Source organism: Mus caroli, unplaced genomic scaffold, assembly GCF_978045245.1.
Source record: "Mus caroli unplaced genomic scaffold, Mus_caroli_1 scaffold_12, whole genome shotgun sequence".
Taxonomy (NCBI): domain Eukaryota; kingdom Metazoa; phylum Chordata; class Mammalia; order Rodentia; family Muridae; genus Mus; species Mus caroli.
In genome coordinates, this window is record NW_028227267.1 from 48,315,586 (window position 1) to 48,328,164 (window position 12,579).

The 12,579-nt window shown below is 39.7% G+C and overlaps 2 pseudogenes; both read left to right on the forward strand.

Moving 5' to 3' along the window:
• Window positions 1-6,549: 6,549 nt before the first annotated feature.
• LOC147001848 (T cell receptor alpha variable 9-2 pseudogene) lies at window positions 6,550-7,076 on the forward strand (annotated as a pseudogene).
• A 4,643-nt stretch (window positions 7,077-11,719) lies between these two features.
• Window positions 11,720-12,374, forward strand: LOC110309059 (T-cell receptor alpha chain V region 2B4 pseudogene; annotated as a pseudogene).
• The last annotated feature ends 205 nt before the right edge of the window (window positions 12,375-12,579 follow it).

The following is a 12,579-nucleotide window of genomic DNA, read 5'->3' on the forward strand; positions in this document are numbered from 1 at the left end:
TTTCCCCAGGACAGTGGCTGTACTACCAGCCCACTCCTGACTCCCTTTTGTTCCACTTTGCTTAGCTGGGTTGATGCCACCAGCACTGACCTGGCTTCTCTTTCTTACCCACCTTTGCTCCGGCTTGGCTCTGGGATCGGCTGCCATCAGCCCCAGTACTGACTTTCTCTCTACCCAGCTTTGTTCGGGGAGTCGACCACTCCACCAGACCACTCCCAAGACCCTTGAAGCCTCGGATAAAGGACACACACTCAGTTTGTCACTTTACAGTTTGCCTTTCATGGCACAATTGCTGGGCACAGATACCTCCTGCCTGGAAATGTGAGCTCTTACCAAACCACCATCTCCATCTCTCCTTCCACCCCAAACTCCAATCAGCTCCTACAAACATCTCTGGTAACCTGGCAGCAGCAGAGCCACAGGCCATGGCTGCCCCGAGATCTTACATGATGGCTGTGTGCTTTCTAGTCTCAAAGCATGACAGAAAAGCCCTTCTCCTTCCTTGTGTCTCCTTTTTTCTCCTGGGATCCAGAATCTCACTTGTACCTTCCACCCAGCAATTGCCTCTCTGCCTTCTTTATTGACAAATCAAGAACCTATTAGGGAACTAGACCTTAGCATCAGAGCCTCTCCTTACATAATTTTATTAATTCCCCTTTCTCTTTCCTCTCTCCATCCCCCTATCTATTCCTTTCCTCATTCCCTCACAAACCCTCGTCTTTCCTTTATAACTATTAAGATTACATATATGTACAAATACAAGCAGTTGTGTCTCATTAGCATTGGTTGTACGCATATGATTTTAGGGCTGAGTACCTACTATTAGATAGCTAATTAGGGAGATTATCCTCAGGGATAAATACTTCTCCCTCTCTCCCTTAATTGTTTGTAGTTATTTGACATGGATATCAAAGGGATACAAACATGAAACAAAATAAATCAGGTTATCAGATGATGTGGTATTATACATAAGAGATCTCCAAGACCCTACCAGAAAATTTCTAGAAATTATCAATATGTTCAGCAACATGGTAGGATACAAAATATACTTACAAACATCAGTAGCCTGTCTACATACCAACAGCAAACATGCTGAGATTATGATCATGCACACATTCCCATTCACATTCACTATAGTTTCCAAAAATATATATGGGAATAAACCTAACTAAGGAAGTTTAATTCTTCTTCTTCAGAAAAAATCACAAAGCTCTGAAGAAACAGGTAGAGGAAGACACTAGAAAATGGAACATCCTCTTATGCTCATTGATCAATAGGATTAATATTGTGAAAATTACCATTGTATTAAAAGTAATTAAAAGATTCAGTGCAATCCCAACCAAAACCTCACACCAGTCTTCACAGGAATAGAAAACAAAACATCTAAAAATTTACATAGCAGCACTCAGAACACTGAATAGACAAGACCAAAAATGATAATGTCCAATGGCACATCATAGTTAAAATACTACATATACCTAGAGAAGAAATTATATTGAAACTAAAGGAGAAAAAACACAGGTCTCAAATGAGGGAAAGCCTATCATAATAAGAGTTTATTTCAAAACAAAAATTGGAAAGCCTGAAGACCTTGGAGCAATGCATTCCAAATCTTAAAAGACTATAACAACCATCCTAAGATAACAACGTGAAGCAAAACTATCTGCCATGATTGATTGAGGGAGGAAGAAAGATTATATATCCAACAAAGCAAACCTAAAGAAAATGTGAGAAGCATTATTTGCGACCAAAGAAAAATGAGGATTGTAGAGAGGCTTTGGACAGAAATACAAAGCCATAATTATGAAAACATACAATACTGCTGAGAACACAGACAACTGCAAACATCAGCAACATGATGACCTCATCTAACGCACACATTTCAGTAATAACTTTACATCTCAATAGGCTCAGTTAGTCACTCAAAATGACTAAATGGATGAAGAGACAAAATCCATCTATCTGTGCCATCAAGAGAAACATCTTAGTTTTAAAGATAGGCACTACCTTAGAGTAAAAGAATAGTCAAAAGAATTAGTCAAATGGGACATGGAAGCAAGCAGCCATTTCCATCTTAAAATCTGACAAAAGTAAAAACCCCTCTAGCAATACACAGACTCATGAAGATTAAATAACTCATTCCTAAACGATGAAGGGGTGAAAGAAGAAACCAAGAAACAAATAAAAGAATTCCTGGAGCTAAATAAAAATGAAAACATAATACAATAAAACCCTTTAGGACGCATTGACAGCAATCCTATGAGAGAATTTTATGGCTCTAAGTACCTACATTCTTTTAAAAGAATTAAAGCACAAATAAACGGCTTAATGATGCAACTCCAAAATTGGGCAAGGACAAGTAAAATCCAAAAACAAGAAATAGAAATAGACCAGAAATCACTGAAATAAAAACAAAGCAAACATATTTTTAAAAAAATCAATGAATCTAAAAGATGGTTCTTTGAGTAGAGTAACAAGATTGGCATGTCTTTGGCCCAACTAAATAACAGAAAGAAAGAGATGACTCAAATTATCAGAATTAGAAGTGAACAGGAAATCAATACAACAGAAACCAACGAAATTCAGAATAGTTTAAGGGGATATTTTTAAAATGTATAGCTGGAAAATATAAAAGAAATACATGAATTTCTAAATGCAGCCAAATGAACAAACTTAAACCAGAAGAAACCAACAACCTAAACAGACCCATAACAGATGAGGAATTTGAATAGTAATGAAAAGCCTCCAACCTTAAAAAAATTCCTGGAACAGATGTGTTGATAGCAGAACTCTACTAGACATTCAAAGAAGATCTACAAACAGTTTTGTTTCAACAATTAAAGAAAATAGAAAGAGGGGTATTCCCAAAGTCCTCCAAAGCCACTATAATCATGTCCAAACCAGGCAAAGATACAGCAACAAAAAATAAAACTATAAGTCAATATCCCTGATGAACATAGGCTCAAAAATACACAATAAAATACTTGTGAAGAGAATACAGAAATACATCTAAAAAGGTTATATACCACGACCACAATGGCTTTATTCTTGAAATGCAGGAATAGTTAAAAAAAAAAAAACACAAGGCAATTAATGTAATATAGCACATAAATGGACTTAAAAGCAAAAATCACATGATCATCTCAATAGATTCAGAAAGGGCCTTTGACAAAATCCAACATGCCTTCTTCATACAAGTCCTAGAGAATGTAGGGCTAGAAGAAACATACCCCAACACAAAAGCTATAGAGGAGAAACACACAGCCAACACCATCCTAAATCAGCATCCTAAATCTCAACCTATGGGTTGTTGCCTCTTTGGAATCAAACAACCTTTTCCCAGGGATCACTTAAAATCATCGGAAAACAGATATTACATCATGATCCACAACAGTATCAACATTACAGTTATGGAGTACCAATGAAATCCTTTGATGATTTGATGACTGGTGGGTCACCACAGTAGGAGAAACTGTATTAAAGAGTTGCTATAGTGGGAAGGTTGGGAATTACTGTGCTAAATAAATAAATAAATAAATAAATAAATAAATAAAAAAAACCTTGAACCAATCTCACCAAAGTCAGAAATGAAACAGGGGTGGCCCCTGGCCCTATTCCTTTTCAACATTGTACTTGAAGCACTAGTTGAAGCAATAAGCCAAGAGAAGGAAATTAAAGGATACAAACAGGAAAAGAAGAAGTCAAACTATCCCTATCTGTAAATGATAGAATACTTCAGAGATCTCCAACTCTCATCAGAAAACTTCTAGAAATTATTTAAAAATTCAACAGCTATTAAAAACAATGACTTCATGAAATTCACAGGCAAATTGATGGAACTAGAAAATATCATCCTGAATGAGGTAACCCAGACACAAATGAACACACATGGAATGTACTCACTGATAAGTGGATGTTAGCCCAAAAGCTCAGAATGACCACAATACAACTCACAGACCATATGAAGTTTAAGAAGAAGGAAGATCAAAGTGTGAGTGCTTCAGTCCTACTTAGAAAGGGGAACAAAATAATCACAGGAGGTAGAGGGATGAAAGGATCTGGGAGGGAGAGAGGAGGGCAGGGAAGAAGTGGGGGCAGGATCAGGTATAGGAAGAGATGGGAGAGAAATACAGATGGTCAGGAAATTGAACAGAAACATGTAGCAGTGGAAATGGGGAAGTAGGACTAGAAACTGCCAGACTTCAGGGAAGTGAGAGGTTCCTAGGACCCAACAGAGATGGATTTAGCCAAAATAGTCACTAAAGGGGAGATAGAACCTGTAGAGACCACTTCCAGTAGATAGGTATGGTCTCCAATTGAGGGATGGGGCCACCCACTCATCTCAAAAATTTTCACCCAGAATTGTTCCTATCTAAAGGAAATTCAGGAGCAAAAAATGAATAAGAGACTGAAGGAAAGGCAATTCCATCTGCAGACACCAAACCTAGATACTATTGCTGGTGCCAAAAAGTGCTTGCTGACAGGAGCTTGGTATAGCTGTCCCCTTATAGGCTATGCCAGCACCTGACCAATACAGATGCAGATACTCACAGCCAACCATCTGACAGAGCCCACGGAACCAAATGGAAGAGTTATGGGAAGGACTGAAGAAGCTGAAGGGGATTGCAACTTTAAAGGAAGAACAACAATATCAACTAACTGGACCACCCAGGGCTCCCAGGGACTAAACCACCAACCAAAGAGTATGTACTCATTGATAAGTGGATATTAGCCCAAAAGCTCAGAATACCCAAGATACAGTTCACAGACCATATGAAGTTTAAGAAGAAGGAAGATCAAAGTGTGAGTGTTTCAGTATACATGGAGGGACCCATGGCTCCAGCTGCATATGTAGCACAGAACTGCTTTATCTGACATCAATGGTAGGGGAGGCCCTTGGTGCTGTGCAGGCTCTATACCCCATTGTAGGGGAATGCCAGAGCCAGGAAGTGGGAGTGGGTGTGTTGGTGGGGGTGGGGGTGGGGAGAAGGGAAGAGGGGCTAGGAGGTTTTCGGAGGGGAAGCCAGGAAAGGGGATAACATTTGAAATGTAAATAAAGAAAATATGTAAATAAAAAATAATACAATAGAAACACCACACCTCATTTTGAGTGTGTATGTATATGTATAATAAACACTACACATTTCATATATATATTTATGTATATCAGATGAACCCTCTGGTGTAATTTGTATTAAATTGAAGAAGTAGATACAAGTATCTGTGAGAGCAGTTCAATTCAATGATAGATGCTCAAGCCAGAAGGTAACACCTATTTTACTCTCATCTCTAACATTATAACTAACAGAGTGCACGTATTATTTTGTCAATACTGTTAGAGATATTAAAACAATTCATTTTTGTTAAATAGGAATTAGAAAAAAGATATGAAGGATAGTGAGGAGGGGCACATGGGAGAGTTTGGAGGAAAAAAATGGAAGATAGTGTGATTAAATAATAATTTCAAAAATAGTAATGAAAAATAAAACCTGGGCTAGAGCGATCAGGGTGGTCGCTCAAGCTACAGCTTCTGTTTCCTATTCCCCCAGGGTACCATGTACCCCTTCCCTAGAGAGGAAAGTCCATCAAACATGGTCCACTTCTCCCACATGAGAGAGAAACATGGCTTACTTCTCAAATGTATTTCTCTACTGAAACAGAGCGGTTGTAATTATCATGAGCTACTGGTATATCTCATGATGCTGGTTTTTCCTATAGAAGAAAAATTGTAAGTGGTGCATAAACGAAGTGGCCACAGATTTTGTTATTTGGTTCTTATCTTAGGACATAAAATGACCCATAAAGTCAATTAAAACAATGACCATGAATAACATCTAAACAATTATATGCAAACAGTTATGAACATGGTAACAATAAACTAGAAGAATTTCTATCATTATTACATTTAATCTCAGAATTTTCTTAGTAGAAGCAAGGAAAGAAATTTATATTTTAAATACATAGAGTGTAATGTAAACACCGAGAGAAGCTGAGTGCAGATGAAGGCAGAAAGTCAAGTCTGTTGTGTAGACTTAGCTCACTGAGCAAGCTGGTTTATGTTAGCAAGACATGTTTCAAGGGAGAAGGGGAACCTTTTCCAAAAATTTAGGTCACTCCATGGAATTCAATAACTTGTGTATCTTCACCTTTTCTGAAATTTAGGAATATTGAGTACTTTTTATAGAGTGTGGTGTCTCTCCTTTAATAAAAAATTCCATAAAATTGATATTCTCTTAGAAGAGAGAGAGAGAGAGAGAGAGAGAGAGAGAGAGAGAGAGAGAGAGAGAGAGAGAGAGAGAGAGAGAGAGAGAGAGAGAGAGAACAAACATGACAAACATGACCTTTGAAGTACAAGAGATCCCTCAACTCTAACCAAGAGTTCATTGCATGGGTCTTTTAGCAAATATTGCTACACTTAACTTGGTTTACTTTCTGGTCACTAGAGGGCGCAGTATCCCAACGCTATAGCATTTCCTCTACACATTCAAGTTTAGACTAATTGCTTCTCTCTGTGTTTTCCACATGCTAAGAATCATGAACACTGTCGAGATGGGTCTAAAGATGAACTCTTCTCCAGGCTTCATGACTGTGATGCTCCTCATATTCAGTAAGTAGAGTGACCTTAAACTTCTCACGTTTTTATGTCAGAAAAATGTTGAGCCCTAACTTCATCTAAGAGCTTGGTCTTTAATGACATTCATATCAGTTTTTGTTTTGTTTTGTTTTGTTTTTCTTCCCCAGCAAGGGTCCATGGAGACTCAGTGACTCAGACGAAAGGTCAAGTGGCCCTCTCAGAAGAGGATTTTCTTACTATACACTGCAACTACTCAGCCTCAGGGTACCCAACTCTGTTCTGGTATGTGCAGTATCCCGGAGAAGGTCCACAGCTCCTCTTTAGAGCCTCAAGGGACAAAGAGAAAGGAAGCAGCAGAGGTTTTGAAGCTACATATGATAAAGGGACCACCTCCTTCCACTTGCGGAAAGCCTCAGTGCAAGAGTCAGACTCGGCTGTGTACTACTGTGCTCTGAGTGACACAGTGACACAAACCACAGGGGGAACTGAGCACAAACTCTGAATAGCAGGGGGCTGGCTGCTGAACATCTGGGATTGCTTTGGTTCCTCCTCTATGTGCTATGTGACTCTCGTCTTCTCTCATGGGCACAAAATTCATATGAACAGCCACAGCAGAAAGAACAAGAGGCAGACTCTTCCATACTTGTCTTGACAGGGACTAAACCAAAATCTTATGCAAAAATACCTCATGCAGAGCTAAAGGAGCCTCACAGTAAAGCTCTGTGAGTAAGGAAGTGGTCTGACTGCTTGTCGAAGCAGATGAAGTCTGTCCTCCACATTTTCTTCCACAGTTCTGGTAGAACTAGCTGTATTTTATATTTGCAGGGAACAAGATGTGCCAGGAAAGGGGCTTCTGCATAATGACTTCTGCAAGTCTGGAGGGAGAAGTCACAGGATGTAGTGCAGGCATCACCCGAACAAGGCCTTAGATTCCTCTGAAGGACTGAGCACCTCCCTGGCAGCTGACCAAAGCTATTTATTTTCTTTTTTAAAAGTAAATATAATTACATCACTCTATTTACTGTAGTAACCAATTAGGAGGCTCAATTCTGTGGAGGATTGTTTGTCACTCTTGGCCCTGTGATTGTTTGCTTATGGGTGGAGCCTCATGAGATTTCCCCTCTCCGTGTTACCAAGTCTATTAGTGTTGTGTTTCTTCAGGACTTATTTAGATGCAGAGAACAAGTGAGGTACCCAGCCCCAAATTGATACATTTACGACATAACTCCTTCCCTTAAGGGAAGAACATGGAAGAGGGAATGGAAAGATTGCAGGAGCCAGAGGACAAGGAAAGTTGATACGAAGTTATGTTTCCTACAAATGACAGGGAAACCTCGCTCAAGAGATAGGCTTTTAAAAGTGTATGGTTAGAGGTTACTATGGTAACTGGTTAAACCTCTCTTACCTTTACTTTCTCTTCTGTGACTATTAGGTTCTTCCCAAGCTCACTCTTCGTCTAGATGTCCTAATTTTGCAGAAGCTCAGACTACTGAAGAAAATTGTAGATATGTTCGTGTGTATTAATACAAACGGTAATAAAGGTCCATGGATTAACGTATTTTCTAATCTTCATGAAAAGGCCAAGCAGACCACTTTGGGGAATGCTACCTCTTTTCAGCAGTAATTCAAACTTCCTGCTGTGTCTTTCTGGCCATGCCATGGGTCATCTCTGCCAGGGTCCCAGCCCACTGGGTTGGACTCAGTATGAGAGAGCCAGACCCCACACAAGTTTATCACCTTGTTTAGACTCCACCCCTAAACAACCAACCATAGCGCTGAGAAGGAGAAGCAATCCTCCATTGGTGTCTGCAAGATCTAGAGCCAGCTCCATGTGGCTCTGCCCATTCTGAACCTTCATAGAGGAAAAGGAGGGTGAAGTGGGATGATCTTATTTCAACCACGGATGTATTTTTAAAAACTGAACTGAAGCTAGAGGTGAAAAACTCAATAAACTGAAAAAAATTCAGAGGATTTATTCATAGATAGCATTTAAAATGTTTAATTGTTTTAATACTTTTAATACAAAAGTTGATTGTCAGCAAAAACTCAGAATTTTATCAAACCATTAAAAGACAAAGTATAAGAGCCACATCATGCTATCAAGGAAACAGATGAATATAAAACCCCTTGAACTGAATATCCAGGAACTTTGGTACACTTTGAAATGATAAAATCTGTGAATTATGAGCACAGAAGGAAAAGAACCCAAGTTCAAAGATCTAGAACATATCTTAAGTGAATCATAGAGGAAAAGAGCCCCCAAACCAAGGAAAGAAATGTCTATCTGGGCATAAGGGGTACAGAGAACACCAGATAGATAACAGCAGAGAAGAAATTCCCCGAGAATTACAGGGAACAAAGCAAAACATAGAAAACAAAATGGTTATTGGAATCTTCAGGAGAGAAGCCACAAATCACAAACAAAAGGAAGAACATCATAATAGCAGCTGACTCCTGTGAAAAATTTAAAAGACAGAAGAAATTTGAGCAGTATATCAAATCCTAAAAAGACTATGAATGCCAACCCATAATCTCTGGGATACATTGAAATAGTCCTAAGGGAGAAATTTATAGCATTAAATGTTTTCCCATATCTGTGTATTTTAGCTCTGAATTTAGACATGTGTGTTTCATTTGGAATTCCCATAAAGGACCTGAAATTACAAAGGGGCCGAGGTGGGTTGGTGGGAAAAGGGGTTGTTTCAAGGAAAGGTTGAAAGAAGCATCAATATAAAATGTTTTAAAAGGAATGGTAAAACAGAATGGATTAATAATTAAATGGAGAAAGAGGGTGATAGGATAGAGGAGTGGTTACTGGGAGGGAAATTATCACTAAAGACTGAAAAAGTTACATGGAAACCCACTACTGTAGAAGCCTCCTTCCCAAAGGATCCATAGACCCTAAGAAAGGAACATCTGAAATTTAAATAAAGTGGTTATTAATTCTTTGAGAATTTCATACAATTTTATTCATAGTTTAATTGTATTCATCCTCCTTCTTCAACTCCCCCCAAATCCACTCCACCTCCCTACCTGCCCAACTCCTCTCTCTCTCCCTCTCCTTCTTCCTCCCCCTCCCTCCCCCCTCTCTCTCACAGTTTCTTTTATTCTCACTCTCATTCTCTCTCTCTCTCTCTCCCTCTCCCACTCCCTCTCCCTCTCCCTCTCCCTCTCTCCCTCCCTATCCCTATCCCTATCCCTATCCCTATCTCTATCTATCTCTATCTCTATCTTGTATAAAGTGTGGTTTGCATTGGCAACTACTGTTGCATGTGGAGTCTGCCCTGCTGTGTGGTCCGTATACCAGGAATCGCACCTTTATAAATGTACTGGCTAGTTTTGTGTCAACTTGACACAGCTGGAGTTATCACAGAGAAAGGAGCTTCAGTTGAGGAAATGCCTCCATGAGATCCAACTGTAAGGCATTTTCTCAATTAGTGATCAAGGGGGAAAGGCTCCTTGTGAGTGGGATCATCTCTGGGCTGGTAGTCTTGGTTCTATAAGAGAACAGGCTGAGCAAGCCAGGGGAAGCAAGCCAGTTAGAAACATCCCTCCATGACCTCTGCAACAGCTCCTGCTTCCTGACCTGCTTGAGTTCCAGTCCTGACTTCCTTTGGTGATGAACAGCAGTATGGAAGTGTAAGCCGAATAAACCCTTTCCTCCCCAACTTGCTTCTTGGTCATGATGTTTGTGCAGGAATAGAAACCCTGACAAAGACAAATTGGTACCAGCTCATTGGATAAACACTTTTTTGGGGGGAGAGCATAGAGAGGAGGCATCTAGATCCCTCAGTAGCATAAAGAACTCCAGTTTATTATGCTATGTGTACTGGCTAGTTTTGTGTCAACTTGACACAGCTGGAGTTATTACAGTTGGAGCTTCAGTTGAGGAAATGCCTCCATGAGATCCAACTGAAGGCATTTTCTCAATTAGTGATCAAGGGGGAAAGGCCCCTTGTGGGTGGGACCATTCTTGGTCATGATGTTTGTGCAGGAATAGAAACCCTGACTAAGACAATAAAGAATCTAACTCGCCTCCCACCAGCTATTATGCTAGTTTCTCTCAGCTAAGGATGGAATTTTTGATCCCTCCCATCTTCCATACAAGAATTATGTCAGTATTGAGCTTGCACAGGTCATATGCATGCTGTCACAACTGCTGTCACAACATATATATATATATATATATATATATATATATATATATATATATATGCCTCATTGGTTTTGTTTTGAAAACAGTCTCCTTGAACTCATCCACCACCCCTGGCTCTTTCAATTCTTCCATTCCCTTTTCTGTAAAGAACCTTGAGTCTTTATGGACGTGATAGGATATAGATGCCCTATTTAGGACTGAGCACTCTCTGCACACTGACTAGTTGTGGGTCTCTACGTTAATTGCCACCTACTATTAAAAGAAGCTTCCCTAATGAGGGTTGTGTGACATCATGACTTGGGGATATAACAACATGGCATTACCAGTCATTTTAAAGGCTAAGTCCACTTAATAATATACTAGGTTCTAGGTCCCATGACCTATCTAGTTACATGTCATTTAAAACCTGATAATGGGATAATGTAGGGGTGTATGAACTAACACCGAGCATAGATAAAAACATAAACTGTGATTTGATTGTAAGAGCTTTAGAAACATTACAAAAATGTGACTAGGGAAATAAATAAGTTGCCATTTGGTGGAAAATGTAAGCATAAGTACACACGTACATAACATGAGCAAATGGCTTAAATTTCTCACCTGACTAAACCATCACCTGTTTTAATAGTTCACATAAGAAGAATCTGTGCTTCAAGTATTTCTTTGACACTAAGGTGAATCCACAGGATGGCAGTATCTTCTCAAAGACCCAGAGGCACTTTCTCATATGGTCCTAACACTCTGTGTGTGTGTGTGTGTGTGTGTGTGTGTGTGTGTGTGTGTGTGTGTGTGTGTGTTGGGGAGTGGTTTAGAGGAAGGTGGAAGGCTTTTGATGTAGTAGTGAAAATTAGGACCTTCTTTCTAATTGGATGAACAGTTGGTTTTTTTTTCTTTCTTTCTTTTTATGCATCTTCAAGTAGAAGAACTGAAACTGCCTAAATACCACTCCTTTTCCTGGCTTGAAGTGTGAATCTTCAGTGAAAAGAGTAATGCATTCCTTACATGTTTCACTAGTGTTCGTCTGGCTTCAACTAGGTGGTGAGTTTGGTCATTTCTACGGGAATATAAAAATACAATATATAAGGGTATTGCCTATTTTAGGCTGGAGGGTAAAAATGCTAATATTCTCATGCTGCAACAAAATTGGGTGGGAGGCATATGGAAAAGCAATTCTAGAATGTTAACATCCAAATGCATCCAGTCTTGACCATCTGACCTTTGTCTTTCTGCACAGGGGTGAGCAGCCAGGAGAAGGTGCAGCAGAGCCCAGAATCTCTCATTGTCCCAGAGGGAGCCATGAATTCCCTCAACTGCACTTTCAGCAACAGTGCTTCTCAGTCCATCTGGTGGTACCAACAGCATCCTGGGAAAGGCCCCAAAGCACTAATATCCATATTCTCTAATGGCAACAAGAAAGAAGGCAGATTGGCAGTTTACCTCAATAGAGCCAGCCTGCATGTTTTCCTGCACATCAGAGACTCCCAGCCCAGTGACTCCGCTGTCTACTTCTGTGCAGTGAGCACACAGTGCTCCCCAGGCACCTGCAGCCTGCACCCAAACATAGTGGGCTTCCGCAGGTCTGAGCTAGAGTTCAGAACATCAGGGGGAGAAATCCTGCTTATTCTCTTTGTCCTCCACATGTAATGGGAGTTGAGAGCCACACAAGAGAGGGTTTGACTTATGGGGATACAACTTTATTATTCTGAGAATGCATAGTACACATATTGGTATGGCTGAAATATTTTTCATTTTATTTTAATTGAAAAAATGCATATACTATATCCTGATCATGGTTTGTACTCCTCCAATTCCTTCCATATTCTCCCCCACCTCCCCATACAACAAATAC